This window comes from Oryctolagus cuniculus, chromosome 12, assembly GCF_964237555.1.
Source record: "Oryctolagus cuniculus chromosome 12, mOryCun1.1, whole genome shotgun sequence".
NCBI classification, from domain to species: Eukaryota; Metazoa; Chordata; class Mammalia; order Lagomorpha; family Leporidae; genus Oryctolagus; species Oryctolagus cuniculus.
In genome coordinates, this window is record NC_091443.1 from 53,777,077 (window position 1) to 53,795,678 (window position 18,602).

Sequence of the window (18,602 nt, forward strand, 5' to 3'; positions counted from 1 at the left end):
GACCCAAGTGCTTGGTCCCCTGCACCCTCGTGGGAGACCTGGAAGAATCTCCTGCCTCCTGGCTTTGGCCTGGCCCAGCCTTGGCCACTACGGCCATTTGGGGAGTGAACAAGCAGATGGAAGAGATCCCTCTCTCTCTCTCTCTAACTTTGTTTTTCAAATAAATAAATCTTAAAAAAAAATTGTAGTTTTAGTATCATTAAGTTCTATGTATATTCTAATTTTTATTATAACTTATTCTTTAATCAATGAGTGTATTTTTTCAATTTTCTAATATTGAGCATTTATGAAAAATCTACAACTAATATGACACACAGGAACTTCAAAAAATGATGGAGAATGTAATTAAAATGTAAGTTTGTTGTGGTGTGAAAAATCTTTGAAATGTATACATAGAGGGGTCTTTTAAAGTTCATGGAGGGGCCAGCGCTGTGGCATACCTGGTAAAGATGCCATCCATATGGGTTGCTCCACTTCTGATCCAGCTCTCTGCTTGGGCCTGGGAAAGCAGTGGAAGATGGTCCAAGTGCGTGGGCCCCCTCATCCAAATGGGAAACTCAGAAGAAGCTCCTGGCTTCTGATCTATCCAGCTCTGCCCATTGCAGCCATTTGGGGAGTGAACCAGTGGATGCAAGACCTCTCTCTCTCCACCTCTGCCTGTCTGTAAACTCTGACTTTCAAATAAATAAATAAATCTTTAAAAAAAATAGCAGGATAGATTTATAAAAAAAAGTTCATGGAAAAGTATATTATGAAAAATTAGGCATAATTTTAATTTTTTCACCAATGTAAACTTATCTTTTAATTCCATTTTTTTCTCACAAACTTTTTGAAGTACTCTCATCTTCATGGTGAAATAAAGTTTTCTCCTTAAGATCAAAACAAGGCAAGATGTTAGCTATTGCCACTTCTATTTAACATTGTACTGGAGGTTGGATCCACTGCATTAAAGAAATAGAATCACCATGTTCCTAAAGTTGTAATTATGAAACGTATGAAGTTTGTATTCTTTAAATAAATGTTTCTAAGGAACAAAAAAAAAAAAAAAAAAAAAAGGAAAACAACACATCTGCAGCGAAAAGGGAAAAGGGAAATTGTCTTTATTTGCAGATGACATGATCTTGTTTGTAGAAAACCCTAAGTAATCTACAGAAAAGGCTCAAACATGGGCTGATGCTGTGGCACAGTGGGTTTAAGCCCTGGAGTGCAGCACCAGCATCCCATATAGGCGCCAGTTAGAGTCCTGCCAGCTGCACTTCTGATCCAGCTCCCAGCTCATGAGCCTGGGAAAGCAAAGGAGGATGGCCCAAGTGCTTGGGCCCCTGTACCCATGTGGGAGACCTGGAAGAAACTCCTGGCTCTTGACTTTAGATCAGCTCAGCTCCAGCTATGGCGGCCATTTGGGGAGTGAAACTACCAGATGGAAGACCTCTCTCTCTCTCTCTGTCTCTACCTCTCTCTGTAACTCTTTCAAATAAATAAAAATGTCTTATAAAAAATAAAAATAATTTTTAAAAAGGCTCAAATTCATGGTATTCCACAATACAAAATCAATGTAGAAAGATTAATTATATTTTTATGTTAGTAAGCAACAATCCAAAGACAAAATTAAGAAAAAAAATTCACAATAGGGTTCAAAAGAATTAAAATTTAGGAATAAAATTAACAAAATAAATGTCAAGACTCATATGGAAAACCTTAAACTTTGCTGAAAAAGTTAGAGAAGATTTGAATAAATGGAGAGATATTCCGTGTTCATGGATTGGAAGAGTCAATATCATAAACATGCAGTACTTTACAAATTGATCCATAGGTTCAATGCAATCCCTAGGAAAATCTCAGAAGGTTTTCCTTTAAAAATTGACAAGTCGGGGGGGAATTTGGTCTAGTGGTTAAAATGCTGCTTGTGGCCGGTGCCGCAGCTCACTAGGCTAATTCTCTGCCTGCGGCACTGGCACCCCGGGTTCTAGTCCCGGTCGGGGTACCGGATTCTGTCCCGGTTGCCCCTCTTCCAGTCCAGCTCTCTGCTATGGCCCAGGAAGCCAGTGGAGGATGGCCCAGGTCCTTGGGCCCTGGAAGTACCTGGCTCCTGGATTCGGATCAGCACAGCACGCCGGCTGCAACGTGCCAGCCGTAGCGGCCACTTAGGGGGTGAACCAATGGAAAAAGGAAGACCTTTCTCTCTCTCACTGTTAAAAAAAAAAAAAAATAAAAATAAAAATGCTGCTTGTGATGCCTACAAATTGGAGTGCCTGGATTTGAGTCTCTGCTCTGGATTCCAGGGAAGCAGCAGGTAATGGATCAAGTTGGTTGGGTACATGACACCCATATGGGAGACTTAGGTTGAGATCCTGGCTCCTGGCTTTGGCCTGACCCAGCCCTGGCTATTGCGGGCATTTGAGGAGTGAACCAGTGGGTGGGAGATCTCTCTCTCTCTCTCTCTCCCCCTCCCTCCCTTCCTTTCTTTCTCTCTCTTCCTCTTTGTCTCTATCTCTCTGCTTTTCAAATAAATACAACTTAAATACAGCTAAGTAATATTTTAAATTTGCAAGTTAGACCTAAGATTTATTTGCAAATTCCAATAAACCAGAGGTACTTAACAATTTTGAAAAAAGGACAAAGTTAGAGGGATATATATATGATTTTTAATCTTTTGTAGAGCTATAGTTATTAAAATAATAGGGCAGTGGCATCAAGACTATTATAAAGGTTAATGGAACAGAATTAAGAATCCAGAAATAAACCATTGGATTTGTCATCAATTGATTTTTATCTGAAAAAAGAAAAACACAAAAGACCTGTACACTGAAAATATGAGTACTGCTTAGAAAAATTAAGAAGACCTAAATAAATGTGGATACATACCAAGTTTACTGGTTATGAGATTTAATACTTTTTTAAAATTTATTTATTTTACTTGAAAGAGTTACACAGAGAGAGGAGATGCAGAGAGAGAGAGAGAGGTCTTCATCTGATGGTTCACTTCCCAATAGGCCCCAATGGCCGGAGCTGCACTGATCTGAAGCCAGGAGCCAGGAGCTTCTTCCGGGTCTCCCATGTGAGTGCAGGGGCCCAACAGCTTGGGTCATCTTCTACTGCTTTCTCAGGCCACAGCAGAGGGCTGGATAGGAAGTAGAGCAGCCGGGACTTGAACCAGAGCCATATGGGATGCCGGCACTGCAGGCAGTGGCTTCACCTGCTATGCCTTAGCACCAGCCCCAGAGATTTAATATTTTTTTAAAGATTTATCCATTTGAAACAGAGTTAAGAGAGGGAGAAGCAGAGGCATATTTATATTTATGTTTATATTTATATTTATATGAGAGAGAGAGAGGTCTTCCATCTGCTGGTTCACTCCCCAGACGGCCACAAGCCAGAAGCTGCATCCAGATCTCCCATGTAGATGCAGAGGCCCAAGCACTTGGACCATCCTCTGCTGCTTTCCCAGGCACTTAGCAGGGAGCTGAATTGGAAGTGGTACAGCCAGGACTTGAACCAGTGTTCATATAGGATGCCAGTGCTGCAGGTGGCGGCTAACCTGCTGTGCCACAGCACAGGCCTTGAGATTTAATATTGTTAAGCTGTAAATACTCCCCAAGTAGATTTGAGAGGTAGAGTTACAGGCGTGATTTGATTCTTAGCAAATCAAAATTCCAGCAGGTTTTTATATATATTGACAAATTGATTCTAAAATTAACAAGGAAATGAAAAGGACCTAGAATAGCCAAAGCAACTTTGAGAAGGAAAAACAAAGGTGAAGATTTAACAATAATTGATTTTATGAATTATTATAAAGTAATTAAGGGAGTCTTGTATTACTATAAGGATGGACAAAGAGATCAATGAAACAGGCTCACAGATATGGGGACAGCTGAATTTTCACAAGTGCCAAGGCAATTCAGTGGAAAAAGGAAAGTAATTCAACAAGTGATATTTTAAGAAATGTTATCTAGGTAGGGGCCAGTGGTGTGGCACAGTAGGTTAATCCTCTGCCTGTGGTACCAGCATCCAATATGGGCACCGATTCTAGTCCTGGCTGCTCCTCTTCCAATCCAGCTCTCTGCTATGGCCTGGGAAAGCAGTAGAAGATGGTCCAAGCTGTTGGGCCCCTACACCCACGTGGGAGACCCAGAAGAAGCTACAGACTCCTGGCTTCAGATCAGTTCAGCTCTGGCCGTTGAGACCATTTGGGGAATGAACCAGTGGATGGAAAACCTCTCTCTCTCTTTTTCTCTGCCTTTCTGTAACTCTGCCTTTCAAATATGTAAATAAATATTTAAAAAGGGAAATGTTATCCATGTGCATAAAAATAAACTTTGATTCACACCTCATGCCATAAAAAACAATTATGAGTGGAGCATAGACTTAACTCTAAAATCAAAGACATCTCTTGTTTATAAACACTGTTCATTTTTAAAACATGGTTTATTTTGATCATTAAATTTTTTGATAATCTAATATGTTCTTAATTTTTTTATCTACAGTTGGTGATATTGACTTATAGACTAAATTCTTCAGTGCTTTCTTCTCATTCTCATCCTGTTTTTACCCCCAGAGTTTGTGCTCCAGAATCCACTATGTTCCCTCAAGTTCTTTTCTTTGCCTTCTACTGTGCTCTTCATCTATAACATTCTCCTTCTGTTTACTTCCTTTGAAAATCCCTAGATAATCTTCAGGTTTTCTTCACAAATTTTACCTTTCTGGTACTCATCCTTTTGCCAAGGATCCATCTGTAGACTTCTATCAAAGCAATTATCTCAATTTACTTTATAATTATAAGATAATTTCTCTCCTCCACAAGAAGGCAGGGACAGTTTCATTTTCATCTCTAGCATATAACACCAGGCGTGGCTTATAATTACCCAAATAATTTGTCCAGTAATTAAGATGCGCTTTAATCTACAACATATTCCAGGTCCCTTTCTAGGGTTACAACTATTATCAAAGAATTGGCAGTAAATTAGCCTTCTATGAGTTGTGCAATTTGGGGATTAAAGATACCGCTAGGCCAATATCTCCTTTCCATAGCAGGGCAGGCGTGATAACTGCAGGAATTTGGGAAGACCCAGAGTGCTCCTGTGACTGCTACTATAGGAAATTAGCTCAGCTTGCTGGTTCCTTCTTCTAAAATCAGACCTGGAGAAAACAGTAACTGAAAGGGAAGCCTGAACACCATTAATTAACCATCATCACCGCTATCTCTACTGGAAACCCCTAGAGAAACTGCAGTCTGTTTTGGACTAGAGTGTATGGGAAAGGATGGGGGAAAGGGAGAGGAGGAAGACTGATGGTGGTGGTGGTGGTGGGGATGGGAAGGTGGGTCTAGAGTCTGAGTACAAGGTAGCAGTGAGAGAGTAGGTGGAGAAAAGTTTAAGGTTCTGCTTTTGACTTTCTGAAGATTTGCTGTGGGTCAAGCATTGCCTGCCCCTTCACACTAAAGCTTGAGACAACATTCTAGACCACCGGGATGGTATCTATGAGGGGATATAGCAAAGAGCTCCAATACACTGCTCCTTTTTTTTTTTTTTTTTTTTTTTTTTTTTGACAGGCAGAGTGGACAGTGTGAGAGAGAGACAGAGAGAAAGGTCTTCCTTTGCCGTTGGTTCACCCTCCAATGGCCGCCGCGGCCGGCGCGCTGCGGCCGGCGCACCGCGCTGATCCGATGGCAGGAGCCAGGAGCCAGGTGCTTTTCCTGGTCTCCCATGGGGTGCAGGGCCCAAGCACCTGGGCCATCCTCCACTGCACTCCCTGGCCACAGCAGAGAGCTGGCCTGGAAGAGGGGCAACCGGGACAGAATCCGGCGCCCCGACCGGGACTAGAACCCGGTGTGCCGGCGCCGCTAGGCGGAGGATTAGCCTAGTGAGCCGTGGCGCCGGCTCAATACACTGCTTCTAATAGCTGCATAATACTCCATTATTTTATTTATTCACTCTACCAATACTGGTGTACAGCACTGGTAGAGTGACATTTGGAATGTCTCCAAATTCCTTTTCAATATTTCTTCAAATTATTTAATTTTCTGCTTAAGTCAGCCAGCTAGTTTCTGTCGTTTATAAGTGTTAGACCTAATCACCTGTGGAAACCAAACTTGAAGAAAGGAGAGGCTTAGGAGGTTATTGCAATAAACCTGACCATGATGGCATGGCACAAATACCAGAGGTGTAAGAGGTTATAGGATTAGGGAGATATATTGGACGCAAGTGGGACAATATTCAACCATGACCCCTAGGTTTTTACCAGTGCACCTGTGTGAACAACAGTGTCACTAATTGTGATGGAAAAGAATGAGACCACAATTTTTTGTTTTTCAGGGTGCAATTAAAAGCTCTGTTTTGGGGGCTGGTGCTGTGGCGCAGCGGCTTAAAGCCCTTCCCTGAAGCATCAGCATCCCACATGGACACCAGTTCAATACTCGGCTGCTCCACTTTCGATCCAGCTCTCTGCTGTGGCCTGGGAAAACAGTAGAAGATGGCCCAAGTCCTTGGGATCTTGCACCCTCATGGGAGACCCTGAAGAAGCTCCTGGCTCCTGGCTTTGGATTGGCACAGCTCTGGCCACTGCAGCCAATTGGGGAGTGAACCAGTAGATGGAAGACCTCTCTCTCTCTGCCTCTCCTTCTCTCTCTAACTCTAACTTTCAAAATAAATAAATAAATCTTTAAAAATTTTTTTTAAAAGTTCTGTTTTTTAACCCCTGAAAACCATTATTCTATTCTCTACTTCTGTAAGATCATTTTTCTAGAATCCACAGGGGAGTGAGATCATATGATATTTGTCTTTCTGTGCCAAGTTTATTTTACTTTTTTTTTTTTTTGACAGGCAGAGTGGACAGTGAGAGAGAGAGAGAGACAGAGAGAAGGGCTTCCTTTTTTCGTTGGTTCACACACCCACCACCACCACCAATGGCCACTACGGCTGGCGCACCATGCTGATCTGAAGCCAGGAGCCAGGTGCTTCTCCTGGTCTCCCATGCGGGTGCAGGGCCCAAGCACTTGGGCCATCCTCCACTGCACTCCGGGGTCACAGCAGAGAGCTGGCCTGGAAGAGGGGCAACCCAGACAGAATCCAGTGCCCCGGCCAGGACTAGAACCCGGTGTGCTGGCGCCACAGGCGGGAGGAATAGCCTAGTGAGCTACAGCACCGGCCCATACTGTTTTCTATAATGTTATAGTAGTTTACATTCCCACCAACAATGTGCAAGGGTTTCCTTTTCTCAAAATCCTTGCCAACATTTGTTGTCTTTCATCTGTTTGGTACCAGCCAATTTAACAGGTGTGAGGTGATAGCTCATTGTGGTTTTAATTAATTTTCCTTGAGGATTACTGGTATTGAGCATTTTGTCATATACCTGTTGGCCACTGGTATGTCTTTTTTTTCCCCAAAAATATTTGCTCAGATTCTTTGCTCATTTAAAAAAAAAGTTTATTTTTATCAACTTGAAAGCAGAGAGAGAGAGTGAGCTGCTGGTTCATTCCCCAAATGCCCACAACCTAGGTCAGGCTAAAGCCAGGGGCTAGAAACTTCATCTAGGTCTCCCATATGGGTGGCACGGCCCAAGCTCTGGAGCAATCATCTGTTGCTTCCCAGGCTGCATTAGCAGGAAACTGGATCAAGAATGGAGGAGCCAGTACTCGAACCAACACTGTGATACGAGATTTGGGCATCCCAAGTGGTGGTTTAACCTGCTGTGCCACAATGCCTGCCCCCCCTTATCAAAAAAAATTAATGTGATTTATTTAACCTATTTGAAAGGCAGAGACAGAGATAGAGAGGTTACTCCTACCCACTGGTTCACTCCTCAAATGCCCACAACAGCAAGAGTTGGACCAGGTTGAAGCTGGGAGCTGGAACTCAATCCAGGCCTCCCTTACACACAGCAGGGACCCAAATACTTGAGCCATCACCTGCTGCCTTCTAGGGTTTGCATTAGCAGGAAGCCAGAATGTGGAGCAGAGCTGGGACTCGAACTCAGGCACTTAGATGTGGGACAAAGTGTCTTAGAGTCCTATCCTGAAGAATTTCCTCAAAGAATTGGAACAAGAGATGAAACAGGGCCTTACCTATGTGATCTTGAAGACATAACACAGTCCGAGCAATGGCGACCAAGGGGTGAAAGTGGCCCAGTGAAAGCAAAAGCAGGCCAGTCAAGAGCAAAGGTCATGGAAGCAGTTTTTGGGAAGCTTAAAGGATTTTGCTTGTTGACTTTCTGCAAGACCAAAGAATGTTAACATCTTGTTAGGAGAGTATTCTGAGAAAGTTAATCAAAGCTTTTGCAGAAAACAGCCAGGAGAGTTTCCCCAGAAAGTTCTTCACAAAGTCCTCTCATTAAACTAAGGCAATTTGCAAGAGTTTTGATGGGGAATCATATGGCATCTACCTTATGGCTATGATTTGATTACTTCTAACATCTTTTTTGTTTCCTAATTTTTTTTTAAGATTTATTTATTTATTTGAGGGGTGGAGTTATAGGCAGAGAGATACAGGGAGAAAGGTCTTCCGTCCACTGGTTCACTCACTAAATGGCTGCAATTGCTGGAGCTGGGCTGATCTGAAGCCAGGAGCCAGGAGCCCTTTTGGGTCTCCCACATGGGTGCAGGAGCTCAAGCACTTGGGCCATCTTCTGCTGCTTTCCCAGGCCATAGCAGAGAGCTGGATAGGAAGTGGAGCAGCCGAGACTTTAACCAGTGCCCATATGGGATGCTGGCGCCATAGATATAAACTTAACATACTATGCCATGGTGCCGGCCCCTGGTTTCCTAATCTTAAAAAAAAAAAAAAAAAAAAAAAAACAAACAAACAAAAAACACACACACACACACATTTAAAGGGTACTCATGTTTCCTCAGTTAATAATATTAAAGAGTCTACAGTTACATGAATAAATTCCCAGGACCCTCAGTTCTTTAGGGGTGGCCTAACTGGCTGGAATCATCATTTGCAAAATTTCTTTAAATAAATGTTTGAAAGTCAGAGAGACAGAAATCTTACATCCACTGGTTCACTCACCCTACATGCCCACACAGTCAGAGCTAGGCCAGATCAAAGCCGGGAGCTAGTAACTTAGTCCAGGCCTCCCACACCACTGGCCGGGACTCAAACACTTGAGCCATCACCCTCTGTCTCCTAGAGTGCACATTAGCAGGAAGCTGTAATTGGAAGCATAGCTGGGATTCAGACTTAGGTACTCTGATATGAGATACAGGCATTCCAACCTCTACTCCAAATGCCTGCCCCAACAATTTAAGTTTGATTGCAAAAACCACAACCCTATACTTTAAGCCCTAGAATTTTGAATTTTTATATTGTGACTTACATCTTTGTTATTGCATACCCCTTAACAAATTAATGCAGTTAAATTTTTTTTAAATCATTTTTTAAAGATTTATTATTTGAGAGGCAGAGTTATAGAGAGAGGGTAGAGACAGAGGTCTTCCATCTGCTAGTTCATGCTGCAATGGCTGGAGCTGGTTCGATTTGAAGCCAGGAGCTTTTCAGCTCTCCCACATGGGTGCAGGGGCCCAAATACTTGGGCCATCTTCTGCTGCTTACCCAGACGCATTTGCAAGGAGCTGGATTGGAACTGAAACAGCTCGGGGCGGGGGAAGGTAGGGGGAGTGGCGCTATGGCATAGCGGGTAAAGCCGCCACCTATAGTGCCGGCATCCCATATGGGCACTGGTTCCACTCCTGGCTGCTCCACTTCTGATTCAGCTCTCTGCTATGACCTAGGAAAGCAGTGGAAGATGGCCCAACTCCTTGGGCCCCTGCACCCGTGTTGGAGACCTGAAAGAAGCTCCTGGCTCCTGGCTTCGGATGGGCACAGCTCCGGCTGTTGTAGCCAACTGGGGAATGAACCAGCGGATGGAAGACCTCTCTCTCTCTGCCTCTCTTTCTCTTTCTGTCACTCTGACTTTCAAGTAAATAAATAAATCTTTTAAAAAAAGAAAAAAGGAATCAGCTGGGACTCAAACTGGTGCCTATGTGGGATGCTGGGGCCCCAGGCAGCAGCTTTACCCACTATGCCACAGTGCTGGCCCCTTTAGTTTTCATTTTTAATAGCTTTGTCTTTCAAGATTCACACTAAAGATATACCTGATATATGGACCATCATTGCAGTGTTAGAATATTCTGAATTTGACTGTGTACTGTTACAAGTTAATTTTAAATGTTCATATGTTTTGGTGTCACTAATTAGTGTCCTTTTATTTCCCCATGAATTACTCTCTTTAGCAGTTATTGAAATCTAGATTTAGTGGTGATGAACTCCTTTAGCTAAGACAGACTTTTTTTTTTTAAGAGATACCATAACATATTTCAGGTTGATAGGAATAATTCTATAGAGGAAGAAACAGACGGTACAGAAGTCCATACCCTTAGAGAGGCAAAACCTGTGCACAAGGCACAGTATGTGAGTGAAGAGACTGGTCTTTCACAGTGGTGAGAACAGTTCATCCACTCTAACAGGTGAGAAGAAAGACAGACTGTAAGGCCAGGAAGTTTGATAGCTTTGATGAGGAAAGATGAATAGTTTCTTCTGTTTTCTTACTGAAATGAGAAGTGAGTCATAAATTCATTATAGTAATCCCTGAAATGTGGATGGAAGTGTTTGTTTCCAAGGGTTAGTTTGTTTTTTTTTTTTTTTTTAATTTTTGACAGGCAGAGTGGACAGTGAGAGAGAGAGAGACAGAGAGAAAGGTCTTCCTTTTGCCATTGATTCACCCTCCAATGGCCACCGTGGCCGGTACGCTGCAGCCAGCGCACCGCGCTGATCCAATGGCAGGAGCCAGGTGCTTCTCCTGGTCTCCCATGCGGGTACGGGCCCAAGGACTTGGGCCATCCTCCACTGCACTCCCGGGCCATAGCAGAGAGCTGGCCTGGAAGAGGGGCAACCAGGACAGAATCCGGCGCCCCGACTGGGACTAAAACCCAGTGTGCCGGTGCCGCAAGGCAGAGGATTAGCCTATTGAGCCACGGCACCAGCTGGTTAGTGTTCTTGCATGCAGACTACATAAGGTATAAAGGCCATGGCTCTGCTTGCTACACTGAAATATCAATTTGGCCTAATAGTACAGCAAGAAATGAGATGAGTCTTGGAAGTTGCCAAATTATGAGCTGCTTTGTTTGGATTTCATAGCTATGTTATACATCTACAGCACAGGAAGACTGTATGAATTTAGAATCCAGGTGGTAGGATGATGAGGACGGATAGGCTAGGCAGCCTCTCCCAAGGTTTGTCAAAAGGAACAAAGGGCTGTGCCCCAAATCTGAGTGCCTGGGTTTGAGTCCTGGCTCCCCTCTCCAATCCAGCTTCCTGCTAATGCGTACCCTGGAAGCAAGTGATGGCTCAAGTACTTGGGCCCCTGCCACCCATGTGGGAGATCTGGATGGAATTCCTGACTCATGGCTTTGGCCTGGCCTAGCCCTAACTGTGGCAGGTATCTGGAGAGTGAACCAGTGGACAGATCTCTCTTTCTCTGTCTCTGTCACTCTTCCTTTCAAGTATATAAAAATAAATTAACTAAACTTAAAACAAAATGGTTATTATCAAAAAGACAAAAGATAGTCAAGTGTTGGCAATGGTATGGAAAAAAGGAATGAATCCTTATGTATTGTTGGTGGGAATGTAAATTAATACAGCCATGAAAATAAAGAAAGATGAATGAAACACAATTCCTATTTCAGAAGTCAGCACATACATGAGAATTTTAGTAGAATGTTGTAAGTGCAGGACTGTGTTCAGGGCACTACAGAAACAGTGGAGAACACCATTGCCGTGATGGTGAGAGGCCTGGAAACTTCCCAAGACGGGTGAGGACTGAGCAGATGGAGTCTTGGAAGATAAGGAGCAGTTAGCAACACTTGGGGCTGGTGTGGGGCTAAGATTGGATACAACAGCTTGAATAAGGCATGGAAATAAGAAATACATATGCCAAAGTGTGAATCTTTGACTCAGCTATTTTGACACGACGTGACTTTGACTTCTCACTAAGTGTTCTGTTTTGACATCTCACTAACGTGTGCAACAAACAGCCCTGACCTCCACCAGCCCATCGCCAAGTCAGTGCTGTCTTCTTTATCATCATCATCGTGCTTGGGCCAACCGAAAAGAAAAAAAGAGGGGCCGGCACTGTGGTGCAGTAGATTAAAGCCCCAGCCTGCAGTGCTGGCATCCCAGATGGGCACCTGTTCAAGTCCCAGCTGCTCCACTTCCAATACAGTTCTCTGCTATGGCCTAGGAAAGCAGTAGAAGATGGCCCAAGTCCTTGGGGATCTGCACCCGCATGGGAGAAGGGGAAGAAACTCCAGGGTCCTGGCTTCGGATCAGAACAGCTCCGGCCACTGTGGCTATCTGGGGAGAGAACCAGCAGATGGAAGACCTCTCTCTCTCTCTCTCTTTGCTTCTGCCTCTCAAATAAATAAATAAATCTTAAAGAAAAGAAAAAAGAGGGATGGGGAATGGGTAAGGTTCAAGAGTTGGGTGGAGGTATTTATCAAACATATTACATACTTTTAAAAACGATGTTTGAAAGGCTGTACATCAATGCCACCTTCCTTCAGTGCACAGCGAAGTGCAAGGAGGGAATGTGGGAGAGGACGAGGGAAGGATGGGTAGGAGCCAGGTGCAGAGGTCAGTGCACCATTTTCCCCCTCTTTAAAGATTTTTTAAAATACATTTATTTTGTTTTTAAGGATTTCATTTATTTGAAAGACAGAGTTACAGAGAGAGGTACAGACAGAGAGGTCTTCCATCTGTTGGCTCACTCCCCAGATAGCCACCAACGGCCGGAGCTGCGCCAATCGGAAGCCAGGAGCCAGGAGCTTCCTCCAGGTCTCCCATGTGGGTACAGGGGCCCAAGGACTTGTGCCATCTTCTACTGCTTTCCCAGGCCATAGCAGAGAGCTGGATCAGAAAAGTAGCTGGGACATGAACCAGCGCCCATAAAGGATGCTGGTGCCACAGGCAGAGGCTTAGCCTACTAAGCCACAGTGCTGGCCCCTAAACATTTTTTTTTTTTTTCATCTAGTGCAGGGCTTTGTATTTCACATAGTTCATCCTCTTATCCTAGCTCCTTGTCCTGGAGAAACAGTTCCAGAGAAAGAGATCATTCATCCACTGGCTCACTGCTCAAATGCTCACAACACCCAAGTCTGGGCCAGGCCAATGCCAGAAGCCCAGAATTCAGTACAAGTTTCTGATGTGGATGGCAGGGACCCAAGGACTTGAGCCACCATCTAGGGCATGTATGAGCAGGATGTTGGATTTGAAGTGGAGTAGCCAGACTCCAGACAGGTACTCTGATATGGGATGCTGGTGTCCCAAGTAGCTACCTAGCCATTGCACCAAATGCCCACCCCTTCCACAAACTTTTTGAAGGTTTCTTGTGTTTGCTTCAACATCTGTTTGCTTCAAAATCTATCAGTGCACGGCACCGGCACACCGGGATCTAGTCCCGGTCAGGGCGCCGGATTCTGTCCCAGTTGCCCCTCTTCCAGGCCAGCTCTCTGCTGTGGCCCGGGAAGGCAGTGGAGGATGGCCCAAGTCCTTGGGTCCTGCACCTGCATGGGAGACCAGGAAAAGCACCTGGCTCCTGGCTTTGGATCAGCACAATGCACCGGGCGCAGCGTGCCAGCTGTGGCGGCCATTGGAGGGTGAACCAACGGTAAAGGAAGACCTTTCTCTCTGTCTCTCTCTCACTGTCCACTCTGCCTGTCAAAAAATTAAAAAAAAAAAAAAAAAAACCACAAAACTATCAGTGCATAAGAGTGCATAATGTAAAACACCTCTAACAGAAGTTGAAAGCCCAACTTCAAAGTAGCTCATTTTTTGGGTTGCCATTGTGGTATAGCAAGTAAAGCCATTGCTCACAATGCTGGTATCCCATGTGGGCCCCAGTTCATGTACCCACTGCTGCACTTCCAATCCAGCTCCTTGCTAATGGCTTAGGAAAAGCAGCAGAAGACGGCACAAATGCTCGGGTCCCTGCCATTCATATGGGAGACCCAGATGAAGTTCCTGGCTTCAGTCTGGCTCAGCCCTGGCTATTACAGCCATTTGGGAAATGAACCAGAGAATGGAAAATCTCTTCCTCTTTTTCCTCCCCCTCTTTCTTGTAACTCTTTCAAATAAATAAATAACTTCTTTTAAAAAGTAGCTCATCTTTGGAAAGGCATTTACTTTTTTTTTGTCTTTAAGATTTATTTGTTTATTTGAAAGGCAGAGCTACAGAGAGGCAGAGAGAGGTCCTCCATATGCTGGGTTACTCCCCAGATGGCCACAATGGCCAGAGCTGTGCTGATCCAAAGCCAGGAGCCAGGAGCTCCTTCTAGATCTCCCACGCGGTTGCAGGGGCCCAAAGACTTGGGCCATCTTCTACTGCTTTCCCAGGCCATAGCAGAGAGCTGGATTGGAAGTTGTGAGCCAGGACTCGAACATGCACCCATATGGGATGCTGGCACTGCAGGCTGTGGCCTCACCCACTATGCCACAGCGCTGGCCCTCTCCTTTTTTTTGGTCTAAAATTGGTCCTTTTACACCAAGCAATCACTGGATTCAGTTTCAATTCTTAGTCTCATAAAGAACAGTTTCTCCTCATCATAATTATCTTTGATGTTTATAAAGGCAAAACTTTGTTTGCGTATGTCGTGACTTAACTTTACCTAAAGCATAAGAGTGGGCACATAAAGAAGACAAAGGAAAGCCCATAGTTATACAAAGGCAAAACAAATTAAATTATATCTTGGAAGCTTGGGGAAAAACAATGTAAGGAAGAAAACTTAGGGGAAGTTGTGAGGGGGAACAAAGTATAATGCATTTGAATGCAGAAAAGTGCACTTTTGCTGTACTGACAGATTCTTCAGTTTAATATTGAACAATCTCTTTTATAGCTGTTTATAGCGTAATTTCCTCAATACATTTTTTAGCTCACACTTTTTACCTAATTGTGAGAAACTTTACATAAGAATGGGACATTTTGGAATTGGAGAGAAAGCTCAATCTCTGAATGTTAATATTTTATAGTATCATGTATGAAAATGGTTTTATATGAATTTCATTTCTTTTTTTTTTTTTTTTTTTAATTTTTGACAGGCAGAGTGGACAGTGAGAGAGAGAGACAGCTGGTTCACCCTCCAATGGCCGCTGTGGCCGGTGCACTGCGGCCAGCGCACCGCGCTGATCCGAAGGCAGGAGCTAGGTACTTATCCTGGTCTCCCATGGGGTGCAGGGCCCAAGCACCTGGGCCATCCTCCACTGCACTCCCTGGCCACAGCAGAGAGCTGGCCTGGAAGAGGGGCAACTGGGACAGAATCCGGCGCCCCTACCAGGACTAGAACCCGGTGTGCCGGCGCCGCAAGGCGGAGGATTAGCCTAGTGAGCCACGGCGCCGGCGAATTTCATTTCTTGAATAAATAATTTTGCAACATAAAAAAAGAAAATTTAACAGCAAAGGGAAAATGGACAAGAATCAACAAGATATATTCAGTAACTCTGGACAGAATTTAGGAAGAGTTTCTGATAAGAAAAATAAACCAAAGATCCAGATGCTAAGTGGAATTAAGAAAAACAACACAAAATATAAATAAGTAAAAAAAAAAAAAGTAGGTAAAGAAGGGAAAAAGAAATGCCAGCTGATGCTCATTAAGTAAATGGCATGTGAATTTTAAGGAAAAGCAATACCACACACCAGCTTAGTAGCAATCTACCTCTCTGTGTGGCTATCCCTAGCCTGAGGCCCTAGGAAAACTGCACATGCAGGCCCTTCTTTCTGGATTCTTGTTAAGGGGAATGCAGGTTGAAATGCAGTTTTCTTCTTCCTCCCGGTAACCTTCTCCTCTTCTTTATTGAGAAATCTGGGGTTAGGGGCATGGGAGCTGGGTGGAGTCAGAGGAGAGGCTAACAACTTTGGGCCAATTCTAACAATTTGTGTTAGCAATCGGAAAGCCTTTATTGTATACATGTCACATACAAGTATTATTATAATGAAAAAAAAAATAGTACCAGCTGAAATGTTTTCCTGCCTTCCCTCCTGCACTGAGCCGCTGCACAGTCCCCAGCAACCTGTCCCTGGAGACAGACCCGATATTTACAGTGCACGGACCTGCCCATAGGTAGAGAAAACAACAGCCTTGCTCAGTGCACCATCATGTGTCGAATTCAACACAGTACCAACTGGGCCTGCCAAGATGACAGGCACGGACACACAGCAACACAAAATGGGCCTAGACAAGAATGGGAATTCAGAAACCTGGTGCAGCAGTTTTCACTGCTCACTGAGATTAGGGGCAACCTGGTCCAGGTGGTCAGCGGCGAGAGGCTGCAGGGCATTCGCTGGGCCAAGCAGGCGAGGTCAGCTCCAATTACTCCTGGGCAGCTGAGTTCACTGATTTTGGTGGCTCCCGGCCAGGACTGCATAACAGACAGAGGCCTTAGGGGATGAGAATTATCGGGATTGGCTCTGCAACTTGCTCATCCTGGGGCCCAGGTCGTCTGCCAGGCCACTGTGCTACCGCCCTGGGTTGGCCCACTGCAGGGGAGGGACTTGAGGTGCCTCCAACGGGGTGGAGAGAGGATTCTTTCCCCGACTATGCCACTGCCAAACGCCATTACTTTGGGGGAAGGTGCTTTGTGAGATCTTGAGCTGGACAGCCAAAAGGCCACGAGATGGCAGCAGAGGACACAGCCTGGGACACAAAACCTGAGCCATCTTGCAAAAAGAGCAGATCCAGAAACGGAAGAGAATTCATTTGGGCAATATTGTCAGCTGTCCATAATCACGCATTCAGAGTCAAGGTAAAGGGCTGCACTTCAAAGAACTGGGGTTAAAATTCATCAGCCTGGAGAATTTCCCAATCACCACAGAATTCAGCCACAGGCAATGAACTGGTTATTTCTTCAACGCTTAAAGCAAGATAGGAGTCAGGGCCTTTAACGACTGACATCAGCAGGAACCTTGTCACAGTCCCTTCTATCTGTGAAGTTCCAATTCACATCAAATGAGTGACCTCCATAGCAGCTGCCAAGCTGGAGAAAAGGGCAGATGCCGTGACTGCTGGGAAGCATTGCACCGAAGCAGAGGCTGTCCGGGCGCAGCCAAGGACTCTGGGAACAGGCCGTGTGGAAGGAGGAATAACGGAGAACCCAGGACAAGTCTGCCTTGGCTTGCAGCTGGCTGAGTACAATGCACACACAGGAAAGTGGCATTGACAGCACTGGGTCTCAGTACCAATTTTTTGACTTCTCATCTAATCTTCCTTCTGTTACATATTCTCTCATCCTCTCCCCCAGTGGTGACTGCCAAAAATGTCTCTAGACATTGCAAAATATTCTGCGGGGTGGTGTGGGTGTTGGGAGTGAGGGGACAAAATGACCCCTCCCTGACAATCAATGCCCTATTAGAATATCATTTTAAAAAAAAAGTTTTAAGAACTTAATGTTTAATCTAAGACTCGTACTTTGTAAAGTCAACATGAACAATATTGTACATACAAATCCTGAATTCCTACTGTATGTGTAATGCAAAGACCAGGAATTGAAGGACTTTAGACCGAATCTGGCCCTTGATTAAAAAAAATAGTTATCAACATTTGTAAAAGATTTACATTTTAAAAGTCAGATTTTCTGGTTTCTATTGGAAAATAGGGGATATGGCACTTCCAGGTCCACAGCCTCACAAAGCAATAATTGGGTAAAATTATGTAGGGATAAAGTCTTTAAATACAATGGGTCTTTCAAAAAATTCATAGAAAATACCTTTTAATTTTCCCACAGGGGCTGGCGCTGTGGTGTAGTGGGTAAAGCTGCCACCTGCAGTGCTGGCATCCATATGGGTGCCGGTTCAAGTCCTGGCTGCTCCACTTCCGATCCAGCTCTTTTCTATGGCTTGGGAAAGCAGTAGAAGATGGCCCAAGTGCTTGGGCCCCTGCACCCAAGTGGGAGACCTGGAAGAAGCTCCTGACTCCTGGCTTTGGACTGGTGCAGCTCTGGCCATTGAGGCCATCTGGGGAGTGAACCAGCGGATGGAAGACCTCTCTCTCTGCTTCTCCTTCTCTCTCTGTGCAACTCTTTCAAATAAATAACAGTAAATCTTAAAAAATAATTTTCCCCCAACTTTTAAAAATACCATCATTGAATGTGTGCTCTGTAGTTTGCCACAGTTCTCATTGCTCCCTATTACTGCATACCCAATCTGCTTCTCTCATTTAAACCACTCCCTACCTCTATAGGCAATTTATTTTCAAACCCTGAAGTGCCTTATGGGTTGAAAGTAGTTTTCCATACGTGATTTTATTTTAGTTTTGAAGTTTTGATACTCCTGTGAGATAAAGGATAAAATTTATGGTTTCAACCTCCATGTGAAAAAAATGTAGTTCAGATACCTGACTTGCCCAAGCAACAGAATCAGAATCTAAATTTTTTTACCTCCCTGTCCAATGATTTTTTGAGGAAAATTTCTATTATGAACTTCACTTGGGAGATCATGGAACCAAAGAACTAGATACAGGCCTAAAAATTTAAACAGAAGCATTCCAACTGTTATGGTGCTCAAGATAGACCACGAATGATGAACCCTTTTTCATTTAATACATTTCTGCCTCTTCTGCTCTC

At 44.2% G+C, this 18,602-nt stretch overlaps 1 protein-coding gene across 1 annotated transcript in view; it reads right to left on the reverse strand.

Annotated features, from left to right (window-relative positions):
* TMEM253 (transmembrane protein 253) overlaps positions 1-18,602 on the reverse strand; it is a 39,276-nt gene that overhangs the window by 14,375 nt on the left and 6,299 nt on the right. Inside the window, exon 9 of the mRNA XM_051822617.2 lies at positions 8,060-8,205. The gene's annotated coding sequence lies outside the window, so the exon portion shown is untranslated. The remainder of the gene's footprint in view (positions 1-8,059; positions 8,206-18,602) is intronic.